This window comes from Balaenoptera ricei, chromosome 15 (assembly GCF_028023285.1).
Source record: "Balaenoptera ricei isolate mBalRic1 chromosome 15, mBalRic1.hap2, whole genome shotgun sequence".
Taxonomy (NCBI): domain Eukaryota; kingdom Metazoa; phylum Chordata; class Mammalia; order Artiodactyla; family Balaenopteridae; genus Balaenoptera; species Balaenoptera ricei.
In genome coordinates this window covers 23,527,336-23,549,204 of record NC_082653.1, presented here as the reverse complement: position 1 = coordinate 23,549,204, position 21,869 = coordinate 23,527,336, and the positions used below count along the sequence as shown (strand labels likewise).

At 52.5% G+C, this 21,869-nt stretch overlaps 1 protein-coding gene across 26 annotated transcripts in view; it reads left to right on the top strand.

The window, feature by feature from the left end:
- Positions 1 to 21,869, top strand: part of EPB41L1 (erythrocyte membrane protein band 4.1 like 1) — a 137,949-nt gene that overhangs the window by 15,248 nt on the left and 100,832 nt on the right. For 20 of the 26 annotated variants that reach the window (XM_059896697.1, XM_059896696.1, XM_059896690.1 and 17 more), the window contains exons 1-2: positions 286 to 420; positions 16,925 to 16,975. The gene's annotated coding sequence lies outside the window, so the exon portion shown is untranslated. Of the gene's footprint in view, positions 1 to 285; positions 421 to 8,572; positions 8,700 to 11,954; positions 12,105 to 16,924; positions 16,976 to 21,869 lie in introns of those variants that run through there. The other 6 variants (XM_059896673.1, XM_059896672.1, XM_059896670.1 and 3 more) reach the window with 5 other exon arrangements.

The window sequence follows — 21,869 nt, the reverse complement described above, 5'->3', positions numbered from 1 at the left end:
GCCGGCCCAAGTTGAGAAGCGGGTGGCGGGTCACCAGCGCCAGGCGGGCTCGCAGGGCTCAGCCCCCTCCGCTCCTCCTCTCCCCAGGGGCCCGCGCGGCTCCTCCCTACGCGCGGCCCCGGCTCGGGCGGCTCGGGCAGCGCTCCTCCGGTTGCTCGCTCGCTCGCCCGTGGCTGCCGCGGCGGCCGGGATCGCCGCCGCTTCCTCGCGGGGAGCCGGCCGGGGCGGGGCGGAGGGGGGAGACCGGGTGAGGGGGGCGGGCGGGGAGGGGGCTGCGACGCGGGAGGGAGGGAGCTAGCGAGCAAGCGAGCTAGCGGGGCATTTGTGCGCAGCTCAAGTGCGCCTCGGAGCCCGCCGAGCGGCCGCGGGACACACCGACCGAGGACAGACAGCGCCCGGAAGCCGCGCCGCAGCCGCCAGGTTAGCCGCCCCCGCTGCCTCCTCCGGGCTCCGGGGACCCTGCCGCGTCTGGGCTGGTGTGTGTGGGGAGGGTGATCGCCGAGGGCTCCAGGCTCGGTTTCCCGTCCTCGAGCACTGACAGGCCGGCGGACAGGCTCCGGGGGGCTGGACAGCACCGAGGCGGGGGGCGGGCGCCCGAGCCGGGAGCCCCGGGCCTCGGTTTGTGCGTCTCAGTGCTGGCGCGGTATGTGTGTCGGGGTCCACGTCGCCGGGTGTGTGCTGAGTGTGAGCGCGCCTGTGCCCGTGGGTCTGTGCAAGTGGATGATCGGTGTGTGCGCGCGTGCGTGTGTGCACCGGGTGTGCATCTGTGTGTGTGTGTGAGAGGGTGTGTGCCCTGTGTGTCTCCGCGCGTCTGGACTGGGCAGTGTGTGTGCGCGCGTGTCTAAGCGTGAATGTGTTTATGAGAGGGTGTGTCTGAATGTGTAGCCGAGTGTATGTACATTTGGATGAGGGTGTGTGCCAGTGGCTTCGCTGTGGCTGGAACCTGTGGCGGTGTGTGTGTGTGTGCGCGCGCGCCACTGTGAGTCCCCGTGTGTGCGCGTGTGAGGGCGGGTGTGCACCCGCGTAGCCCCGCGTAGCCCCCGTGTGCGTGTGCGCGGCTTTGTCTCCGCACAGCCGGGAGGAAGGGGTGGGGGCGGCGGCCGAAGCGCTGCGGTCGCCGGGAACCGGGCACCTGGCAGGGGCAGAGGGCGGCGGCGGCGGCGGGAGCGTCCCCGCCGGGCCTAGACTCCTTGCCGGCAGGTGGGCGGCCACACCCCGGGCGCCGGAGGGAGCCGGGCTGACAGAGGGCCCGCTGGAGCGGAGGGCGTGTCCTGCTTGGAGCCCGGGTGTGTGTGTGTTGGTGATGGTGGAGACAGCGGTCCCCAGGCTGGTGACCCAGTCGGTTCAGGGATCCATTTCCTGTCGTGGTGCGGGGACAGTCGGCCAGAGCCAGACCGGGCCTGGCCAGCTCAGCTGCACTCCCATCCTCACCCCTCCCAGCTCCCTGGGGTAGAGCCGCACCTTAGGTGCCCTGAAGGGAGGAGGGAGAACCACTCTCTTAAAGGGCCAGTGCTCCCCGCTCCAAGGAACGCCCCCTCAGGAGAGGTCTACTTTGAGAGAGGTCTCTGGGTGTGTCTTACTCGGTTCTCCATGTATCGGTGCAACGCATGCACCGATGTGTGCATGTGTGTGTTCTCTCTGTGTGTTTCTTGTGCATTTGGTGGTGCAGATGTATTTTATCAGTGAACAGTGAATAATGCATCTCTTGAAGTCTATGTGTATGTGTTTTTTAATGAGTTTTAGTATATTTGTTTTTATGTATACATAGCTGTTTGTATGTTAGTGAGTCTGTGCATGTGGGTTTGCAAGATAAGTGGCATTTTGCTGCCAACTGGAATAGGATAGAAAAATTCTGTCCAGGGCCACCCTGTTTTAGAAAAACTGGGTGAAAAGGCAGTTTGGAAATTTAGCCTCCGGCTTTGTGGGTTTCAGATGCTGGTACTGAAACGTAGGTAGACTGGGATTAGACTGGATATGAGGATAGAAACGGAGACTCTTACAAGAAGAAGGAAGTGTTCTGGAAGAAGGCTATCCAAGTGTAAGAATTCACCCTCCACTTCCAGTTCTTCTTCCGTAGAACTTCACCTCCCCCTCTGCTACTCAGCTTGCCAGGATAAAGTGCACAGGATTTGGAGTGTAAAGGGAGGGAGCTGGGAGTGTGAAAGGAAGGAGGGTGGATGGGTGATAGGATTGGGGGCCAACAGCAGATTTTTGCAATTTTAAAAATGTTTCCCTACTGAAGGCAGCAGAAGCTGGGGGAAAGCTGAGCTTGCTGTCCCCTTTCCTGAATCCCTTTCCCAGGGCAGGAAAGGCTCTAGTCTGCAGCTCAGGATCCCTGGAATTTGGTGCAGGGGTCTCCTTTGGACTTTGGTCAAACCTTTCATGTTTTTACCTGTTCACTCAACACATTTTTATTGAGCTTCTCTTATGTAAGGGTCTAAACCCCCTAAGCCTCAGTTTCCCTAGCTGAGCAGCTAGTAGGCTGGATTCTGAGGCTTTGAGTCCCCTTCCCTTTCTCAGAGTGCTAGAGTTTGTCTCATTGTTACCCAGATTTAGGAATCTACCCTTTTAGCCCCCAAGGATCCTGGCTATGGGCCCCACTCACCACTCCTCCTTGCCCTTGTATATTCTAGTCTAGAGCAGTGGTCCTCAAAGTATGGTCACCCCACCAGCAGCAGCAGGGTTACCTAGGATCTAGTTAGAAATACAACTTCTTGGGGCTCCCACCAGATCTACTGAATCAATAACTCTGGGGGTGGGGCCCAGCAGTCTATGTTTTAACAAACACAGGAAATCCTGATGCACATTAGAGCTCAAGAGAGGTACAGGCAGGGAGCTGGAACCTCCTATAGGATGAAACACCTGGAAAGCATCTCCTGCCCCCTTCCACACACATACCTGAAGTAGCTGACAGCCCTAACCTGGCCAAGTAGAGGTTCTGGCTTCAAGTCCCAGGTCTTCCTTGTGATCTCGGACAAATCACTTCTTCACAAAATAATTCAATGACTCGTTGATAGCATCTGCTCTGGGCTAGGTTCTGAGCAAGGGGTTTCCCTGCTCTGCTTCGTTTCTCCATTTCTTACGTTGATCTACAAGGCTTGCCCACCTCTCTAGAAACCAGTCACTCTGCCCTTCTTTTAGTTCATCCAGGCACCAGGAGCTCTTTTGCCTCTGGGATTTTGCACATGCTGTTCCCTCCGTCTACCACACCCTTCCCCTGCTTCTTATGTTGGTTAACTCCCACTCTTCAGATTTCAGCTGAAGAATCACTTTCTCAGGGGAGCCTTCACAAACAACTCCTTTAAGATAACTCAGTTTTTCCTGTTATACCTTCTTATAGCTCCCTGTATTTCATAACACTTATGAGAGTTTGTAATTATACATGAACTTGTTAGTTGTTTGTCTGTCTTTCCTCACTGGATTACAAATGCCATCTGGGCACAGACTTGCTTATCAGTCTTCCTAGTGCCCCCACACACTGTCTGGCTTATGACTGGTGTTCAATAAATTTGTTGAATGGATGACTTTATAATATGGGAGATGGTATTAAATGATACCCTTTGTCCTCTCAAGCCCTGACATTGTAATATCTAAGCAGGCTTCAGACTTTTCTTTCTTGGCTGCGTCAGATCTTAGTTGCAGCACGCGGGCTTCTCTCTAGTTGTGACGTGTGGGCTCCAGAGCGCATGGGCTCTGTAGTTGCAGCACACAGGCTCTCTAGTTGTGGCGCGTGCTCAGTAGTTGTGGTGCGCGGGCTTAGTTGCCCCGCGGCATGTGGGATCTTAGTTCCCCAACCAGGGATCGAACCTGCGTCTCCTGAATTGGAAGGTGGATTTTTAACCACTGGACCACCAGGGAAGTCCCCAGGCTTCAGACTTTTTTGAAGTAGATTTATCTGTCTTTTTTACTGCTAAGTCGCCTGGCTATAGATTTGAGCCCCTATTGTGTGGCCAGGCCTATGCTGGGTTCTGCTCTAGGGGAGATGGGAAAAAGCTCTTTAGGAGATACAGCCTACCTTGTTTTCTGTGTCCTCCTGGATTAAGATCCTGCAAGAATGAGAAGAGGAAGAACACTGAATAAGGAATCTAAAGATCTAGGTCCACGTCTTGTTACCTGACTGTGGGCAAGTCACTCTTCCTTTCTTGCTTGTTTCCTCTTCTGTAAAATGAGGGTATTAGGATGGATGGTGTACCTAACATTGGTTACTAGCACTGGCGCTAGAGTATGGAGCACTGGCTTCGCTACCTACTAGTGGCGTGGACTTGGGCAAGTGACTTCATCTCTTCCTTTTCTCACCTGTAAAACAGCATCAGTAATAGCATCCGTTTCAAAGGGTTGTTTTGAGAATGAAATGAAGTAACATACGTGGAATGCTCGGCACAGTGCTGAGCACATAGTAAATATTTGGTAAATGGTAGCAATTGCTACTGTTATGGCTACTCCACAGTTCAACATTCTTGAATGCCTTGATACTGGGCCCTACACCTACAGTGACAGCAATGAATACAACAGTGTTCCCAGGCTGAGTGTGCGGGGCAGACCTGTAAAGATGAACAATGTACAAGGTGGCAGGGTATGGCTGTTCATGGAGGAAAAGGTGGTGTTTGGGCTGGATTTTATTTTCCAGGTAGTTGGAGCAGCATGTGCAAAGGCACCATGACTTGTTAGGGGAAATACAAATAGTTCCATGTGGTTGGAGCAGAAGGCGGTGAGTGGTGGGGACAGGTGGGGTGAGTGGCTGGAGATAAAGAGGAATTTGAGGCCAGATCTGGCACAGGCTGAAGAGCCTGCGTCCTACAGGTTGTGGGCAGTTAGGGAAGAAGATTAAGCTAGCCAGGAAGGATTGAATTTGCATTTCAAAACCACAGCTCTCCAGGTGGTGGTAGAGGCTGGCCTGGGTGGAGGGGGAGGATGGTCCATCTGGAGTCCGGGCTCAAAGGGTGCTTATGTGCATGATGGAAGGGCCCAGTGGGATGGCTAGACACCTGGGACATGGAAGAAGCCCAGTTGATGGACTTCAGGCCAGCCTGAAAACAGGGAAGTGAAGAGGAGATGAGAAGGACTCCTCCATGGGCCCCAGGCCTCCATTAACCTCCAAGGCTGCCTAATGAGTGGGAATCTGAAAAATGGAATTTAAGAGTCTCAGGTCTGCTGCTCAATGGACTCACTGTGTATTAATTTCCTAGGGCTGCTTAATGAAATACCACAATCTGGGTGTCTTAAAAAAGCAGAAATTTATTCTCTCGCAGTGTGGAGCTAGAAGTCAGAAAGCAGGGTGTCGGCAATGTTGGTTCCCTCTGAAAGCTCTGAGGTGGGGTGGCAAGGGCATCTGTTCTGTACCCCTCTCCTAGCTTCTGGTGGCGGCCAGTAATCCTTGGAGCTCCTTGGCTTGCAGCTGCATCTGCCTCTGTTGTCACATGGCTTTCTCCCCTTTCTCTGGTGTGTCTCTGTGTCATCTCCTCTTCTTCTAAGGACACCAGTCATCTTGGGTTTAGGACCCACCTGTATCCTGCATGACCTCATTTTATTTGAACTAATTGCTTCCACAAAGACTCTGTTTCCAAATAAGGTCACATTCTGAGCGTCTGTGTAGACATGAATTTGGGGGGACACTATTCAACTCAGTACATACAGGAAGATGGAAAACAGTGCAGGTCTTGGAGTCCCACAAGCCCAGGTCCCAATCCAGGCTTTGCAATGGAGCAGCCATGAGGCTTTTTCTCAGCCTCAGTGTCCTCTTCTCTGAAACGGGGACAGTAGCACCTGCAGTGCCGGGTTCAGGTGGTGAGACTCGGTCAAGGTAACAGATATGAGTGAGCCTAGTGAGGTGACGTGCAGCAGGCACCCCGTGATTACTGCTTCTGCTTTGGCTCCCCCTTCTCTACACTTAGTAACCTGGACAAGCCACTTAAATCTTTTTTTTTTTTTTTAATTAATTAGTTTATTTGTTTTTGGCTGTGTTGGGTCTTCATTGCTATGCACGGGCTTTCTCTAGTTGTGGCGAGCGGGGGCTACTCTTCGTTGCGGTGCGCAGGCTTCTCATTGCGGTGGGTTCTCTTGTTGCGGAGCATGGGCTCTAGGCATGCGGGCTTCAGTAGTTGCAGCACATGGGCTCAGTAGTTGTGGCTTGCGGGCTCTAGAGCGCAGGCTCGGTAGTTGTGGTGCACGGGCTTAGTTGCTCCACGGCATGTGGGATCTTCCCGGACCAGGGCTCGAACCCGTGTCCCTTGCATTGGGAGGCAGATTTTTAACCACTGCGCCACCAGGGAAGTCACAAGCCACTTAAATCTTGCTTCACTTTCCTTATCTGCCAAATATGAATAATCATCGTCCAGCTCTACTTAACTCACCAGATTGTGAATCCCAGGGGATAATGAGAAAGCTCTTTGTAAACTGCTTTAGAGTTTGTGGCTGTGTTTTTAAATTATAATCGTCATCTTCATAATAACCCTTGGCCATTGCCACATCCATGGCACTCTCAGCAGAGCCCAGCTCGGCACACTCCTCTTTTGAGGCAAGTCCTCTTTGCCCCTTTGTGCTCCAAGGTATCCTACCAGCAGGATAGCTGCTGTCAGAGTTGGGAGAACCTTAGAGAAGCTCCTCGTCCTCCGTTGCCCTCATTAGCCAGAGGAAGGAAACATGCTCTGAGGGAAGTGACGCCCCGCAGGTCACACAGCTGGTCAGTGGCAATTGGAACACCTCGTTTGTGGTTCCTGTTTAGAGTCTGAATGGTGCTTTTTCCCTAGCTGCAACTTCAGCCCCCGAAGCAGGACCTTGGGGCAGGTAGAGGCCTGGAGAGGGCTCCGCATGGGACCCGGAGGTGGGGATCCAGTGGGGAGAGTCCTGCTGAGTCAGGATCAGAATCCACAAGGGGGTCCCTGAGTCCTAAGTGAGCGAGTAGTGCCTCTGCAGGCTGAATGGGCCGGTGGTTTTGTTCTCAGCCTGGCTCTGGCCATCTCTGCCTGCTCCAGGGGAGGAGGCTGCCACGGGCAGGCAGCAGCCGCATGGGGAGCCAGAGCCTGGAGGTAACCCAAGGCTTCAATGTCCCTACTGACAGCCAGGGCGGTGCTTCTCAGCAGACTGTGTCCCTTTAAGCCTTGCCTTGGCGGGCCTAGGGAAGGCTCTGGAAAGGAGAGAAGGCTTATCCTGTCTTGGTAGTTTCCCTGAAGTCATCTTCCTTTCCCCCAAGCTGGGGAAGCCAGGCCGCTCCTCACCCTTGATTTTCCTTTCCCTTCCTCCCTCCTCTTCTCAGTTTTCTTTCTCTCCCTTCCCCTGCCTTCCCCTCCTCTCTCTCCCCATCATCTCTCCGGGTTAAAGTTCTAAAGATAAAGCCTCCAGACCCAGTTCAGGTGGGTGCTTTGGGGGTTGCTTGAGGCCACCTAAGAATTAGAAAGCCTAGAGTCTTCCTCGTCAGAGGCTCACTCTGGTGACTGATAAACAAGTGCTTATGTTTATTGGCTCACCATGTGCCAGGCCCCATGCTCAGTGCTTTATGTGCCTTATGTCTTTTAATCCTTGCAACTACCCAGTGAGGCAGAGATTACGGTCCCCATTTTATTAAAGGAGGCTAAATAACTTGCCCAAGGCCTACCCAGTCCTCAGCCAGCAAGTCGCACAGCTGGGATTTAAAGCCGGATCTAGCCAAAGCCCACAGGTGGTCTGGAGTCTTTCCTATACTGCCCCGGATGGAGCCTGTGAGAACGTTTAGGGGTCTACAGAGGGATGCACACTTGCTCAAATTTGGAGAACAGATTCTTGGCTCAGAGGGTGGGGTCTCCTGCTTCTTAAACCTATGCTGTCACCCCATCAGGGACTAGTCTTCCTACCAGGAAGGACAAGGCTCTGAGCCCCTCTGGTTCTAGGCAGCTGCCCACCTGTTGGAGAGATGCTGCATCAAGAGCAGGTAACAGGGCAGGACTGAAGGCACTTGGCTTTTTCTTTAGATGTTGTTTTGTCACTGGCCACCTTAGTTCTTCATTTATTATCTTGAGTCTCCCAATTAAATGAGCTTGTCATCTGCAAAGCATGATAGTTTTATCTCCTCAGAAGGGTGCTTGGGGGCTTGGAGGTCTTCTGTCAGGCTCGGTGATGGAGGGGAGGGAGGCAGAGGCTGCAGCCAGGAAATGGAGATTCAGGAGCAGAGTTGTGTTAGAAAGGAAAAGGAAGGGAGCCGGACCTGGCTGAGGGCCGGAGTGAGAGTCTGGAGAGAGGAAAAGAGCCTCTAGGCTGGGGTTGATAGGAACCCTCCTCCCACCCCAAGTGCAGCCCAGGAGTCCGGACTCCCTCCCAGGCAGGGCTGCTGATCTCAGAATGTCAATTCAGAATCTAGCCAGCTGCAGTCAGCTTGCTGGGCCTCCACTCACCCCCACCATGACCATGACCATGACCAGGGCCAGCTTGAGCAGCTGGCTCAACCAGAAGGGACCTTGATTAATGAGCAGTGGCTTTAAAACTTCTAGCCACAGAACCCTCTCTGTGTTCAATCTGCGAACCAGCTAAAAGGAGAGCGGCTGAGCACCCCGTGGTGGGGGCCCTGGAATCAGCCTGTTTTAATAGGTTTCAGTCGAGGTGACTGGGACACAGAGGGTTCTCAGACTGCCCTCGGGGAACGCTGGTCTCAGATGTTTGTGAACTTCCGAAACGGCATGCACAATTCTCAGAGTGTTCCCTGTCCTCGGGAAAGGATCCGCAGGCACCACGTGAGTCTTTTGAGTCACGACCCATAAAAGTTCAGAACTGCCGACTTCAGGGCTGTTTTGTTGAGTGGGAGCCTAATGACTGGAGAAAGGTCGCTGGGAGGTCATGGCAGAGTGAAGCATTGAAGGCAGATTTCTCCTGCTTCTCAGCACATGGCTGGTTCTGCTGTGAAGGGACTGCAAACCCGTCTCTTCCCCTATCTGGGCCTCAGTTTTCCCAGCTGTAAAAATGAGGGTTGGACAGGATAAGCCCAAGGTCCCATGCAGCTTTGTTCTGTAGTTCTGGAAGCCAGGTCTCCTGCTGCCCAATTCACAGTCTTTGCCCCTTTCCTTGTTTCCTCCCCAGCGTCACCCACTTCTGGTGGGACCACCTCCTCCCTTCAGCATCTCCCATCTTGAGAGAGTCTGTACAGAGCCTGGATTCTAGCCCCTTGAGCCCCTTCTGGCAGACCATGTGCCCAGGCACTCAGCCCTCTCTCCCTTTCCATGCCCTCTTACCAGAATGAATCAGCTGCCTGGGGACGCCCGTGGTGGCCTCTCTTCAGGGCCGGACACCTGGGACCAGTGCCAAGGGAAGGGGCTTGGAGAATGCATTTGCTGTGGCTCCTGGGACACACCCAGTGTTTACCTGTGTCTTTGCCCTAACTTCCTGGGTTCATCTCTGCCAGGAATGCCACACCCCATCCTTCCTCAGTCACTGTTGAAATCCTGCCTGCCTTGTCAAGGCTCAGCTCAGATGCCAGCCTCTGTCCCCCAAAGCCTTGTGAGCCCTCCCGTCCCCAACCCCACAGGGAGATTTGTCTTTCCATCCTCTGCATTCCCTTAGCACCTTATCCGGTCTCCTCTGGGGACAAGTTCTGCTTGCTCTTGGCTTTATCCTGGGACGTGGCTTGTCTCTCTTGCTAGATTGTGAGTTCCAGAGGTCTCATGTAATATTCTGTGCTCCCAGCACCTAGCATAGGGCTTTGCACAGAGTAGGTATGCAATAGAAGGTTGTGAAGTTTTATTTACGGAATCTGCCTCTGGCCCTGGGCTGGGCTGGTTTCTGTGGGGCCCCCATGGCCCCATCACTGGCAGGTCACAGCTTCTCACATATCCCCTCCTTTATGTGTGGATTGGAGGAAGGCCAAGTAGGGCGGTGGATAAGAACTTAAATTCCAGTCTTATGACTCTGCCATCTCCTGGGTATGTGACCTTGGGCAAATCATTTCACCTCTCTGAGCCTCAGTTTCCTCAGTTGAAGACAAAGGGGTAGGAATGACAAGTCTACGGGGGACTTGGGAGGATGAACTGAAATGATACGTGTAAAATGCTGAGATCTGAGCATTGTAAAGAATAAATGGTCAATAAGCAATTATAATTCATTATTTTTCAGGTAATGGTTATCATCGTTGTTTTAGCAGGCACCTACTGTGTTCTCACGGTGCTGGGGGGCAAGGGTGAGGGACAGAGAAAAATAATTGCGGGAGTTCCTTGGTCTGCAGGGTCTTAAGGTCACATAGGGCTGGTAAGCCTCTCCTCCGGGGAGCAGTGTCTGGGAGAGACATGGCTGAGTGACTTGAGGAGTGAGTGATCAGTGTAGACTCCGTGCTGGAGGTTTGAGCTGGATGGGCAAGAAGCGGGAGGGGGCCGTGGGGAGCAGGGAGACAGGTATTCCCTGTGGAGATAAAGGAGGCTAGCGCCAGGCCGGGCATGGGAGAGTGGGGCGCATTCTTGGAGCGATGCGGGCAGGATGCAGGAAAGGGCGGGGTGGAAGCCGAGGCAGTTCTAGAATCTCCACTTAGAAGGGCCTTAGGGTCAGCACCTCAGATGGAGGGGGAGCTTCAAGCTTTGTTTCACCAGGAAGAAATTGGGGGAATGGTAGCTCATGATGCCGCTACTGAGAACGACAGAGAGAAGACTGGAAAGGTGGGGCAGAAATAAAAAGTTGGGGCTTTATGGTGGAGGTAGGAGAGCCCAGTGAGCCTGCAGGGCCTTTGTCCCTCTGCCCAGGCTTGAGCTGAGAATGCTCAGGGGTGAGCTGCAGCTCCGGGCCTCTGCAGGCCTGTCTCAGAGTCTTTCTCGTAATATCAAGGCTGCCTGTTTCCCTGGCCAGGATCTGCACTCTGGTCTGTCTGAAGTTAAAACGCAAACTGATCCCAGAAATGTCAGAATCTCTAAATATCAGGAGAAGCGATCTCTTAATCCACGCCCCCTCACCTCCACATTACACAGATGGGAAGCAGAGGTCCAGAAGCGGGAGCCCCCGCCCAAGAACGCAGAGTGAACGGGCCACAGTGAGTTTAGCGCCAGCCTGGTGTGGGGCTTTTGTCGTTTGTAGGCCTGGGTTAGGGGTTGGGGGAAGAGGGTGAGGAGGGGGCCCGAGGAGGGGGCCCAGGGAGGGGTGTAAATGACAAACAAATGCCAAATTAGGAGCCGTCTGTTGCCAGGGTGTGTGTGTGTGATCCCAGGTGAGTGGGATGTGAGTGGGCTGGAGCCATCATCATCCCAGGCTTTCCTTCCTGGAAAGGAAAAGGGCCACATAGGTGGGATCCAGGGGAATATTGGGATGTGGGGGAGTTCAGGGGGTGGCCTGAGAAGAGGAGTCTGCTGCCAAGCAGCGAGAGACATGGCTGAATTACAGCGGCACAGAGCATCCCAGCCTCTTGGGCCTGGCCTTGTACAGCCCTGTAGGTGATACCGTAGTATTATCCGTCACCCCTTGTTTATGGGGAAGAAGGAGGGCTGCAAAGGTCACAGCTAGGAAGAGCAGCGCCAGGGCTGGGGGACTTCAAAGCCATTTCCCGGCATGTCCTGGGTGGCTCCCCTCCTGGTTCTCAGCCCAGCTTGGTCTCAGCAAGGACCCAGGACAAGTGAAGTTTTGCCTTCCTTCATTTCTCCTCCATCACTCCACCCCCTTATTTGTTAATTAGAAATATTTATTGAGCACCTACTATGTGCCAGGCGCTGTCTGTGACCTTATAGAACTTATGCTGTCACGCCTTAGCTGCCCCACACTGGTAGGTTGGGACCGGAAGGAGGAGGTGGGTTGCTTCACTAACCACCCCTTTCTCCCTTCACACCAAGCCCTTCCCCTCTATCCCCTTCCAAGTCCACCTACCCCAGATGGGACTTTTTGCTGGAACTGCCTCCTGCTGAAATGGAAACCAATCAGAGTTAATTGTTAAACCTAATAACTGGCGAGAGTTTCACCTGGTTAGGCTGGAGGGAGGGGGCTGAGTGCTAGCTGTGCTCCCCAGGAGAGGGGTGGAGCTGCCCAGGTTTTTCTGGCCTATACCTGCCACCCTTTCCCTACTCTGGAATCTGCCGCCAGGGCCTGTTCCTCCCCTCCTCCCCGGGGGGGCGGCGTGGGGGGTGGACTGCCTCTTGGATCCTTTCCCTTGACTCCAGCTGAGGTGACCCTGGGAGGTGAGTACAGGCTCTGGCCCTAGTCCAGGGGCCTCTGGGTGAGTGTTCTTGGGCGAGATGTGGGGGAGGGCCTGGCGCCGAGCCTCGGAGACCCAACCCAGAGGGCAGGCGGCCAGTGGACCTTGCTGGCTTTGCCTCCTGCTGGGTAAGGGTGGGGAGGGTTGGGAATCGTACCCCAGTGGCCTAAGCCCCGTGTGCAGGACCATCACCCAGTGCAGCCCATGCCACTGCCTTCCCTTTTCCCCTCTTCACTGGGTGTCCTGTTAGGGACCATTCTTTGCCATTTAGACTGGGACAGGAGGGAATTTAGTGGCAAAGGCTAGAAGCCTGAGCCCCAGACCGGGCCCCTGGCAAGCTTTAGGGACAGAGCTTAGGCTTCCAAGTCAGACAGGCTGTGGGTCAAACCTGGGGGACCTTGGAGTGGTGGCCCATCCCTCGGAGCCATAGTGCCATCTGAGCAATGGGTACTCTGTCCCTTTGTCACCAGCGCTGTAAGTATAAAGGCACCAGAGGTAAATATTAATATCATGCTCCGTAGGGGGTTGGAATGAGTAGACACCATTCTGTTGACATTCAACTTTATTTTGGGAGGCCTAGCTCTGGCTTAGGGCCAAGGAGGCCACAAGTCCCGCCCTCTAGGACTTGACCGTTAGAGCTGCCCCATACAGTAGCCACCAGCCACGTGAGACTACTGAGCACTTGAAATGTGGCTGGTGTCACCAAGGAACTGAATTTGTAATCTTATTTAATTTTAATTAATTTAAAAAGTAGAAAGAATACTCCAGTTATTGGAAAACTTCTATGTATGTCTGTGAACTTAGATTTGTACAAACACTTTTTCAACTGTAAAGGCGAAGAGACTCTAAATATCTGATGAAAATTTAGTGTCAGAATTGAGATGTGCTGTAAGTGTAAGGTGTACACTGGATTTAGAAGATTTAGTATGAAAAAAAAGATTGTAAAATATTTCAGTAATACTTTTGGATTTTTTCTTTTTTTGGGGGGGTGGGTCTCGAGGCTTGCGGGATCTTAGTTCCCCAACCAGGGACTGAACCCGGGCCCCCAGCAGTGGAAGCACAGAGTCCTAACCAGTGGACTGCCAGGGAATTCCCTCAATAATACTTTTGATATTGATTACATGTTAAATAAATATACTATTAAAATTAATTTCACCCATTCCTTTGTACTCTTTTAAATGTGGCTACTGGAAAATTTTAAATTACATATTTGGCTTGTATTATGTCTCGATTGGACAGCGCTGTTCTAGCCTAAGTTGAGTTGGACATATTTGAATAATCATACAAGAAAATAGAGCCTAGTTATTTGGGGAGGTTTGGGGGTGAAGGTGAAGTCGAGATATTCCCCCACTCACCACCCCCCATACCTGGGCCACACTCCATGGTGGAATGTTACGCAGAATAACTCCATAGCCTCAAGGATAAAATCAGGGCTTCTGGTGTCAGATGAAGAGCCCCTGTCTGGGTGGCCATGCTACGCACTTGCTCTGTGGGTGACCTTAGGCAAGTCACTTCACTTTGCTGAACCTTAGTCTATCATCTGTAAATCTAGATTACGGGTGGGATTTATCTCGTTGATGGAGGGGATCACCTGAGATATAATCCAAGTGCACGCTTAGCACAGTGCCTGCACATTTGCACGGCCGAGTCTTAGCTGTGGCAGTGGTTACTACTACTCCTGGTTGTGGGAGTTGTTGCTACTGCTGTTGCATCTGTCAGCTTGGATTCAGTTATTCCATTTGTCCAAATGGGACATGGGTCAGAGGGAAAGGAGAAGTTAAAAGAGCTTGAGGGTGGGAGCTGCGATGGGGATTGCTTGCCTTTAGGGGAAGCTCCTTGGATCTTCTGGTTCTATAGGTGATCAGGCAAAGATGTGTGCCCATTTTATAGATGAGGAAGGTGAGGCCTGTTGAGGGGAAGTGACCTGGCTATATAGCCAGAACCTGAATGCAGGACTTCCCTTGCCTATTGTAGGAATATTGGAGCCAGCGTTAAGAGGCCCCCTCTGGGGCTCGTGAGAGCAGGGCCTGACCAGGAGTCTGGCGCTCATGAGAAATGGTTATGAATAGTCTTCTATAACTGCAAGGGATCTCGACACCATTCATTACAACTGTCTCATTCTTGAGTTGAAGAAACAGAGACCTGAGTGTGTGTATGTGTGTGTGACCTCCCTAGGATCAGCCAGCAAGTTGGTGGCCAAGCTGGAACTGTTTCTGTTTGTTTAGATCCAGCCCTCAGCTCGGCCCTGGCGGGACGGATGGCCCTGCTTGTCAGCCCCTCCTCTCCTGCCCAGTCCCCAGTGAGTGCTGAGAAAGAGGCTTTTGTTTCACCCGCTCCTTCTGGTTTCCTCTCAAGGTAGCTTCACCATCACCCTTACTCCATCTGCCCAGATTTGCATTTGTCCCTGTTCCAGGTTTAAAGGGCCCTGAAATCTGAAGCTTCTCCACACACATCTACTTTCTGGATAGCCGTGGGGGAGACCAGGGGCTTTTTCATCAAGGAGGCCTAGGTTCAAATCCCTCTTCTACCATGAATTCCCTCTGTGGCTCTGGTCAAGTCACTTGTAATTTTTTCGTCTCAACGTCTTCATCTAAAAAAGAGGAACCCAGGGGCTTCCTGGTGGCGCAGTGGTTAAGAATCCGCCTGTCAATGCAGGGGACACAGGTTCGAGCCCTGGACCGGGAAGATCTCACATGCCGCGGAGCAACTAAGCCCGTGTGCCACAACTACGGAAGCCCGTGTGCCTAGAGCCCGTGCTCCGCAACAAGAGAAGCCACCGCAATGAGAAGCCCGCGCACTGCAACGAAGAGTAGCCCCCGCTCGCTGCAACTAGAGAAAAGCCCGCACGCAGCAACGAAGACCCAACGCAGCCAAAAATAAAATAAATAAAATAAATAAATTTTAAAAATAAATAAAAAAGAGGAACTCAAATGGTTAGCGTATAACCTGGCAGTTAAGAACCTGAGCTCTGGGTCTCACCCCTGTGCTGATTCTCTAATCTTCAGTGAGTCATTTCAACTCCCTGGGTCCCAGTGTTCACATCTGTAAATGGCGGCTCCTCCTGGATTGTTGTGTTAAGGAACTGTGCTGAGTTCTCCACATGTAGCATCTCATTTAATCCTCCCGTTAGCCCTGGAAGCAGACACTACGACTCCTGTTTTCCAAATGAGGAAACCGAGGCTCAGAGAAGTGAGGTGACTTGCCCCAGGCCACTTTGCTAGAGAGAGGTGGGGGCAGAATTCAAACCGGTCTGCGTGGCTGCAGAGCCCCAGCTTAAACCACTGTCCTGCACTGCCTCCCGGGTCCCTCGGTACCTGGCCCCCAGGGTGAGCCTGGGCTCTGGGAAACAGTGGATGGGGAACCAGGTTGTAAGCTGCTGGGTGATGGATGTTACAGCTGCAGTGGCAATGTCCTGAGGCCCCTGCCAGCCTCTGGAGCGGGGGCAGGAATAAGTTGCTCTGGCACACAGCTTCTGCTTCTGCTGTTCCAACCTCAGCCCAGGTGGTCTTCCTATTTGCTCAGTTCTTGTGTTCTATGTGAAGCGGAAATACTTCATCCCACCTGGAGATTACTGTTCTAAGTGTGTGACTCCAGGGGCCCCGAGGTTTCTCCCTCCCAACGATCCTGCCCACTGTGTACTTGGCCAGGCCTGCAGTTGGGGCTTAAAGATGATTGAAAAGGGGCTTAAGTACTCTGTGAGTGAATTAGACCAGAACAGAACATTAATGCTAAAAAGACCTTAGGGACCCCTGAGTCCAACCGTGTTTATTTTATTTCACTTTTTAATTTTTTTTTAATTTATTTTTTGGCTGCGTTGGGCCTTTGTTGCTGCGGGCGGGCTTTCTCTAGTTGTGGCGAGCAGGGGATACTCTTCGTTGCGGTGCACGGGCTTCTCATTGCGGTGGCTTCTCTTGTTGCGGAGCATGGGCTCTAGGCGCGTGGGCTTCAGTAGTTGCAGCACGTGAGCTCAGTAGTTGCGGCACATGGGCCCTAGAGCACGCGGGCTTCAGTAGTTGTGGCACGCGGGCTCAGTAGTTGTGGCTCATGGGCTCTAGAGCGCAGGCTCAGTAGCTGTGGTGCACGGGCTTAGCTGCTCTGCAGCATGTGGGATCTTCCCAGACCAGGGATTGATCCCATGTCCTCTGCACTGGCAGGCGGATTCTTAACCAATGTGCCATCAGGGCACAACCATGTTTATTTGACAGATGGGGAAACTGAGTTAAGGATAGGCCAGGTTGAGAGAACAATGGGTGTGTCTCGTCCTGGGTGCTGGAGACCAGGGGACTGACATGAAATAGGCGCCTGAGGGGTTGGCAGACCTCTCTCTCCCTCATCCCCCCAGATCTGGTCCACTGCCGAAGTCTGGAGATACCACCACTCAAAGAGCTCTGGAATCCATCCACCTCATCCCAGCTCTGCTGTCCCCACCCTAGCCTGGGCCCTTGTCACATGTCCCCAGACAGCCACAACAGCCTCCTAACTCACATGCCTAAAGCTACTCTTGCCTGTTTCCAGTACATTCTCGACCCTACAGGTCAATGGTTTCTCATTGCTCTTAGTCTCAGGACTGAATTCTTTACCTCGGCCTCCAAGGCCCTTCATGGCCTGGCCCCTCCTGGCCGCTCCAGTTTCATATTTGTTACTTTCCCTTTTGCTCTGCATAGTCACACAGGCCTTTCTGTGTAACAGGTTCAGCAACTTCACAAAGGTTCCTCAGAGAGTCAAATGCCAGCCTGTCAGTTTCCAGCTCCACGCTGGGTCCACGAACTCAGTTCGGCGGTGCTAACACTTTCCTCCTTCCAGGTGCCTGACTGCCGTCCTTACCTCCAGGGAGCTGGTGTGGTCGCAGCAGGGGTGAGTGTTACAGAGGCTCAGCCTCATCTTGGCTCTTTTGCTCTGGTTGGACAAATTTGGTCTTTCAGCCCTCAGGCTGTTTTAATATATTTTACTGCTGGGGAGGCGAGAGGGTTTGTCTAGGCCACAGATTCCTGGTGAGTTTGAAAAAGCGGGGCAGTGCTGAGGGTCATCTCTGGTTTTGGCTTGTTTTGAGGAGGGACTGCAATGGGTATTCATTAAGCACCTCTGTGTTAGGCAGCATGCTTTGCCCAAATTGCTGATCCATCCACCATGGCTGGGGACGGATGGCCTTGGACCTGGAAGCCGGATCTGCTGACTTGCAGACCTTGTTTTCTTTTGCTTAACCATTGTGAGGTCGTAGACTAGATTCAGAAGAGGGTGTTTTCATTCTGTTCTGCCACTGACTCCTGCGTGACCCGGGGCAGCCACCTCCCTCTCTGTTGGCCTCAGGGTCATATATACATTGTCAGGGCGGGGAGGTGGGGTCAGAGTAAATGAGTTGCTTTCAAACTTTCCAGCAGTGAAATCCCCTTTTCAAATGAACCCCAGAGAATCTCAGTGTACAAAACAGTAAAGGGGTGGGATTGCAGCCGTGGTCAAAGTTGCATTGGGCCGGGGGACTCTAATTGGCTAACTCCTCAGCACCAGCAGCCCTCAGACAATGATGGAAACCCATCCTGGGCTCTGTGCAAGACAGTTTGCAAACTGCTGGCCTGGGACATGTCAAAGCCCCTTTCCACCTCCCGGGTTCCATGACACTGGCAGGGTGAGGGTGTGGAGAGGGAACCGGGCCAATGAAGTTAGACTGATTGGGAAATTGCAAAGTATTATGCAAATGTCATTGTGGGGTTATTAGTAAAGCACAACTGCCAGGGCTGTGATGTTGTCATTCTAGAATCCTCTGGTTTTTACTTTTGATTAGATGTGAGGCACCTCTGTACCTAGGGGAACTCTCCTGTGTGTGTGCGTATGTGTGTGTGCGTATGTGTGTGTGTGCGTACGTGTGTGTGTGTATGTGTAGGGAGCAGGGGCTATGGGCGTTGAGGTGGGGCTGAGCCAGGCCAGGGCAGGTAGAATAGATGCCAAACAGAGCTGGGAGCATGTTGCTCCTGGGGGTGGTAGGGACAGAGGTGCTTTAACGCCAGTTAAAAGGAGCGATTTGGCTCTTTCCTGCCAGCGCATGGGCCCCACAGAGATCTCTGGGCAGGAAGCACTGCGAACAAGGAATCCTCTGTCCACAGTCACGGAACAGCCAGGACAGAGGAGGTGGATTAGGAGTTCCCAGGAGGGGGCCTGCCAGGCTTTCCCTGACGTTTGGGCAAATGGGTGGGGAGAAGGGGAACTAAGTGTATGTGTACATGGTAGGGGGAAGGTCGCGGTTGGTTCATACATTTATTCCACAAGTTCCTTGAGCTTCTGGAGCCCTCCAAGGAGCCAGGCTCAGAGGCAGGCAACTCTGTAGGAGTCAGAGCTGAGAAAGGTGAGACTCTAGATATTAACCACCATCAGTCTACCGGAGGAGACAGGAAATGTGAGAGATGATAGATTTTCACAGGCAGCCTGGTGCAGTGGAGTTCATTTGGCCTGCGAGTCCAGAGCCCTGCATTCAAGTGCGTGCTCTGACACTGACTTGCTCTGTGGCCTCGGCCTCATCACTGCCCCTTTCTGGGCCTCAGTTTTCTTTTTTGGAGAATGGGGGTAGACACAGCAGTCTTGGTTACTTCTTAATACTCTTCTGAGTATCCATTAGAATAAGGTATTTCAAATCTTTTGGGGCAGCAGAATCCTGATACGTACGCATTTGCAACATAACTGCTGTGGTTGAATTGGCAGCAATTTACACAGAATCTTGTTGCCCTCCTTACTGCCCTTCGTTCTGTGGGTGTTTTTGGAGGTGCCTCTGCAGATTCCCAGGGCTCCGGGAAGCAGTGTGTGAAGGCCATTGGGTCAGGATGATTCTTTAGAACATGCTTTGCGGACTGTCCTTTGCAGCCCAGATGACAGGGATTGTGCTGGAACACACAGGAGCAGTCATAATACTGCCTCTGCCCTGCCCGGCCCATGGCCAGCACAGACTATGTCTTGGTCAGAGCCTGTATAATTGGGCCTGGATTTTTCAGAAACAAGTGACAAAAACTCTATTCAAAGTGGCTTTGAACTTCAAAGTGGACTTCAGTGGATCCTGGGGCAGTTCAGAGAACTGAAGGATGAAGAATCAGATAGACTCTCCATCTCTCTCCCATCACAGCTTGTCTCTCCTCTCTGCCCTTATGAGGAACTGGCTGTCCACTGCCCCAGCTTAGCAACCCAAACAGAAAGAGGGAACTATTTTTCTTCTAGGATCTACATATCAACCCAAGGGAAGGACTCTGATTGGTTCAATCATTGTTGCTGGGGGATAGGGACATTCCCTATAGTGGCCAGGCCTGGGTCAAGTGTCTACCTGTGTAGCAAATGGAGGAGCAGAGCTAACACCAGAAGAAGGGGGAGTGGACAGAGCCATGAGAACATATGAACATGTTAGTGGAATCTTGGGTTATAGGAGAATGAATAGCTTATAGGCCTGCAAAGCGCCATAACTCCTCTCTTCAGTAATAGTAATACAAATATCAACAATGATTACAATAGGTAATGTTTACTGAATTACTCTCTCTATGCTGAGCATGGTCTATTGTTTTTCATGTATTATTTCATTTAATCCTCATGACAATCCTTTGGGTAGGTGCCATTACTCTCCCCATTTTATAGATGGGAAAACCGAGGCATAGCTAGTGAAGGTCACACACTGACTAAGAGGAGAAGCTGGGGTTCAAGTCCAAGGAGTCTGTCTTCAGAGCTCACGCTCTGATCACTATGTCTACTGCCTTCTGTCAGCAGTTCAAGTGGATCCTACATCTACTTGCATGCTGCTCCGTGACACAGAGCTCATGACCTGCAGAGACAGCCCAGGCCCAGGTTATTCTGCTCTGGGAGTAGAGAAAGGCTTCCTTATGTTGCACACAGATCCACCTCCATAGATATCCATTCATCCGTTGTGTGGCTCTGTGGTAGGCTTTTCAGGAGATGTAAAGAAAACTCATCTGTGGGACTTCCCTGGTGGCACAGTGGATAAGACTCCATGCTCCCAATGCAGGGGGCCTGGGTTCGATCCCTGGTCAGGGAACTAGATCCCACATGCTGCAACTAAGAGTTTGCATGCCACAACTAAGGAGCCTGTGGGCTGCAACTAAGGAACCCACGTGCTGCAACTAAGGAGCCGGTGAGCTGCAACTAGGGACCCCGTGAGCCACAGCTAAGGAGCCCATCTGCTGCAACTAAGACCCGGTGCAACCAAATAAATAAATAAATATTTCTTTTTTAAAAAAAGTGCAGGTTATTAAAAAGAAAAAAGAAACAAAGAAAGAAAGAAAGGAAGGGAGGGAGGGAGGGAGGAAGGAAAGAAGGAAGGAAGAAAGAAAGAAAACTCATCTGTGAACTTGCCTGAAGGGTCACCATAACAAATAAGTCACGTTACTGAGCTCTCAAGCTGTGCCAGGCTCTGTGCTGAGCACTTAATGTGCATTGTCTCATTTAATTGCAACAACAGCTCTGTGGAGTAGGTATTATTATTGCCCCCATTTTCCAGAGGAAACTGAGGCTCAGAGAGGAGAAGTGACTCTCCCATGGTCAGGTGACTAATAAATGGCAAAGCTGGCCTTTGAGTTCAGGTTTGCCTAGCTCTGAGCCTGTGCCAGGAACCACTGCAATCACCTGTGCCCCCCAGAGGGGAATAAATAAATGTGTGCAGGTGTTGGCTGTGACACAGCCAACAGTGCACATTGCCACTGAAGAGGGACAGGAAACTGATGCTCAGAGAAACGGGGGGGCAGCGTGGGGCACAGCAGTCAAAATGTGCTTCCGGGAGGAGGGGACATTTGATCTAGGCCTTGGACGGAGCTGGATTGGGACGTTTGGTTCAGGGAGGGCTCTCCAGGAGGAGGGAGCTGCCTGGGAAAAGGCGTGGAAGGGAGAAGCAGGAGTGGTTCAGTTTGGCCAGAACTAAAGAGCTGGGGTTGGGGAGGGTGACTAGCCCATCATTCAGGCTTCCCAGAAAGACCCCTCCTTCCATACTATTCTCTTCAGAGATGTGAAGAAGTTTGATCGTCTCCAGCTGCACACAGGTGCCCAGATCCTTCACCTTTTATCCCACATAGATGGTGGACAAGGGCATCTGGGCACCAACAGGTGTTAGTCCTTCATTCCTGGTGGCGAATGATGGGAAGAGTGCTCCCCTGTGGTCCATTGCCCAGGGGTCAGCCTTTCCTCCAGGCAACACAAGCTCAAGGAACCAGGATTGTTTCTAAGAGCCTTGGAGAGCGGCAGGATTCCCCATCCCCTCCCCAGCCAGCAGGCTGAAGCATGTACCTCTAACCCACAGAGAGGCCCCCTTTCCTTCCCCCCGCCCCTTCCACACACAGCGGATCTCATCTACCTTGTTAGGAGATGGATAACGCCCCCAGGGCCTGGGCTCTGTCCTGAAAGTGCCTTCAGAATTTTTCTTTAAATAACTCAGGTGGAAAACTGGGGGAAGAAGATGTCAGCACTGGGAGCCTCGCAGGTTTCACAGGATGGGAGAATGACAGGCATGTTTATTGAACTGGACTCACGGTGTGTCAGAGGCTTTATCACCCCCATTTTACAGAGGAGGAAAGTGACACAGGTACAGTTGTCACATGAAAGGTGACATCATTGTCTCTTGCAGGAGGGATGGAGGTGGGGGAGACTCAACAGGGGAGCACCTCCCACCCCCAGCAGCCTCCTCCCTGCTCTTGCCCAGAAACTCCTCTCACAGTGGTGGCTCGGAAATGCTGACTCTGGCTCCCCTGTCTGTTGCCCAGCCTCTCCCCCACGT